Source organism: Galeopterus variegatus, unplaced genomic scaffold, assembly GCF_000696425.1.
Source record: "Galeopterus variegatus unplaced genomic scaffold, G_variegatus-3.0.2 Scaffold1602, whole genome shotgun sequence".
NCBI classification, from domain to species: Eukaryota; Metazoa; Chordata; class Mammalia; order Dermoptera; family Cynocephalidae; genus Galeopterus; species Galeopterus variegatus.
In genome coordinates, this window is record NW_007727713.1 from 363,474 (window position 1) to 367,412 (window position 3,939).

Genomic DNA, 3,939 nt, shown 5'->3' on the forward strand with positions numbered 1-3,939 from the left:
AAAAAAAAAAAAAAAAAAAAAAAAGCGAAATACAAACTAGTGTTTTGTTTCGTTTTGTTTATTTTAAAGAGAAAATGTGTCAGGTTTTAGGGTAGAAATGTCATGTAAATGGAAGGGGGGCAAAAAGAGATTCTCAGAAAATGTAATTCTTGGATTTTATCTCAAAAGATAAATTGGCCCAACCCAATGCAAGAAAGACGAGAAAGTCATTCCAGGAAAATAAAGTTCATGAATCAAGACACATCCAGCAGTTTCATCTGGGGCACTGAATGCAATTCACTGCTGTAAGAATTTAACATAAGTGGTGGGAAAAGTTAGAAATTAAAACTTTTGGTCACTTGTAACCTAGTGTGTGCATTATGTTTGAACATAGTTTTGCTCAAGCAATATGTAGATATAAAGCTGTATTCATTTTTAAACACCCATATTATATACATGCACATATATATGCATATATGTGTATGTGTATAGCATATTGAATTTAATATTAGGTCATATGGCTACATTTTATTTAACAATTACTTTTTTTTCTGAATTATTACAGCTACTGCTCAAATCAATATCATCAATCACATTTTTTGTTTTATTTTGATTTTCCCTGAAGCTTAGATTATTCCTTTAGAGTATGTTCCTAGACTTGCATATACTCAACCAAAATATAAAGCAGCTGTGTGGTTTTTGATATATATTAGAAATTACTTAATAAAATAGTTTTTACAAATTTAACCTCCCACCTACAGTGCAAGTTTGAATGCATAGTTTTCCCAATACCCACTGCCAACACTGGGTAACTTCTTTTCCCCCTTAAGTTTTGCTAATTTATTCTGCATAATATTTCTTAGTCTTCAGTTTTATATACTTGTGGCACAATAAGAATTATACTCATGTCTTAATGATGTTATGAGCATTAATTTAAGTAATGAATGAAAATTGCTTAGCACACTGGCACGTATAAGTGTTCAATAAATTATAGCTATCATGTTATATTATCTCTCCTACTAATAAAGACTATTTTGATCTATTTTTTTCCTCTTCCTAGGTCTATTGGACAATTAATCACTTAATTAATACTTAATGCTCATGTTAGAAAGCATTTTTATTTTATAATAGTGATTGACCACTAGCACACAGAGCCTAGTTTTGACAAGGTACAAAAAGTAATATGATAATTTAAATTCCCCTCCCCCGCAAATGAATCCATGTAGACTCTATGGCTTTAATAAAATGTAGTCAAATTCCTAAGGTGCAAATTAAGGAAAAAAAATAAATAAGGTAGTACAATGGAGTCACCAAATCTCAGGCAAGGAAAATTAGTCTTCGTTCTATTCGTTTTATCCAAAATCTTCTCATCTCTTGAATGTATTAGAATGCATCCAAAAATAAAAATGAATTAAGTGTCTTAAATGCAAGATCTGTGAAAGTAGAATAATGGAGGGGAAAAAAAAGTGTTAAAATAATGTCTACTTTCCAAATATTGAGAGACTGAACTTCAAGCACTATTTTGTAATCTTGATGTTGTCCAAAAACGTTGAGCTAAGAAAAAAAAAAAAAAGCAGTTAAATTAAAACATTATAAAAAGAAAGCACATTGGTGTTAATTATAGTTGTACGGCTTTTGTTTACTTTTCTGAATAGACTAATCTCTTTTTTTAAGTGAGATTTATTCAAATAAAGTTTATATATAGTAAAATTCACCCATTTTTTATTTCTCAAAGCATTTGTATATTTAACCTGTTATTAAATTTATAATCATAATGTTGCTTATAATGTTCCTTTATAATTTTAATGTAAGAGCTGAAGTGATGTTCTCTCTTTTATTCTTGATATTGGTAATTTGTGTCTTCTCTTTTTTTTAATTAATCATCTCACTAGAGGCTTATAAATTTCATTATTGATTTTTTCAAAGCCCTCGTTTTGGTTTTATTGATTTCCTCTATTTTTTTAATATTTTCAATTTCACTGATTTCTGTTCTTATCTTTATTATTTTCTTTTTTCTTCTTGCTTTGAATTTAATTTACTATTCTTTTTCTAGTTTCTTAGGTTGAATCTAATGCTATAATTTTTTTAAGCACTACTTAGGTTGTATCGCATAAATATTTAAATGTTGTGTTTTCACTTTTATTTAATATAAAATCTTTCCTAATTTCCCTTTTGTTTCCTTTTCAACACAGAGTTTATTCAAAAGTGCTTTTAAATTCCCAAACATATGAAGATTTTTCCAGCTATTTTATAATGATTTCTAGTTTCATTCTATGGTGGTCTGAAGACACATGTTGTGCAATTTTATTTTTCTAAATTGTTTGAAATATTTGTATCACAGAATATGGTCTGTATTGGTAAGTGGTGAATTCACACTAGAATAAAATATGCATTCTGTTGTTATTGGGTTTATGCCCTTCATCCTATAAATGTCAATTAGATCAAGTTAGTTGGTTGTGTTATTCAAGTCCTTTACTCCCTTGCTGATTTCCACTTTACTTATTCTATTAATGAGACATCTCTAACTTTAACTGTGGATTTTAGACCAGTCATTTTAAAAATACCATGTGTAATAGCACACATTCTTAATGTCTAATAAATTAGAAAACTTTATTTTACTCATATAAAGCTACTCAATTAGCCAAGATGTGTTTACTGATGCTTAAATGTAATTTGGGCTTTAGTAAAAATAAGAAATATCAAATACTTTTCATAGAGCAGTGCAATAATAACAACTATGTACATGTTCGTGCATGATTTAATCAAAAACATATTTTGATATTTGAGGCTTTCCCTATTTAAGATACTTTCTAAATATCATTAATCAAAGGGCAAGACACTAGAATTCTTCTTATATTAAGATCTTAGGTGATAACTTTTAGATTATTCCCATTTGAAGTCTCAACTGCATCAGCAATCAAATGGGGAACATTACTCCCAATGACATATAGGATTCTTTTCTTTCTGTGATATCATTTTCACCATTAGTTTGGCCCCAAATCATCATGCTTTTTTTATTTACAATTTGTTTGATTTAATATATTTTTCTGGGGGCCTCTCACTTTTCTTCTGTGAGGTAACTTACTAAATAGAGCCACACTTTGTCAGTTACAAAATGGCACAGTAGCCATAGTCTTACCTATGTACTAGAAAGTTATAATAAATGAGAAAACTAATAGAAAATGTATTTGGTGTTAGTAAACAATTGTGCACAACCAAGTTGATCTTGTTATAAAGAGTATTATCAAGCTAAAATACTGTCATGCAATTGAAAGTTGCCTCTTTCCTCCGAACCATAATAGCACATCTGTCCCAGAAACTTAATTATATCTGTAATATCACATTGTATAAGCCTTTACATAACCTCATATTGTTTCTAACTCAACATTTCATCTTTCCATCCCTAGGCAGCTAATTAAATCAGTGACAACTCTTCAATACATACTAAGGCAATCAAGAATTTCTACTTCTTATCAACTAGTTCCTGCACATAATTTCACATTTTCTTTTTTCTAGAATCTTGAAGAAGCAAGACCTAATGGACTTAAAATATGTTGCTTTCAGAGCTACAAGAAAAACTGACTTTTTAAGAATTAGGCCAACTGGTATTCATCTGAATGGAAGATAGTTTGACTGGTCAAAAATGGCCCGGTCAATGTAGCTTTTGATTAAGTCACTCCAATAATTCTAAATTTGTGCCATCTACTTTAAAAAGAAACCTAACTTGTAAAGCATGGTTTCTTACTTCTTATACAGAAAGAATTAGTGGAGAGAAAATTAAGTTCCCTCATCTAAGTAAGCACCTCAGGGAACTATTCACCTATCAATGTACAGGAGAGTTTCAGCCTGTAACTTACCCAATTTCATTAGCATGAATGGGAATTTTGTGTGAAAACCCATGTGAATCATTGGTTTAGGAGATCTATAAGACTTTATGGATTACTTTTATTTTGTAATGAC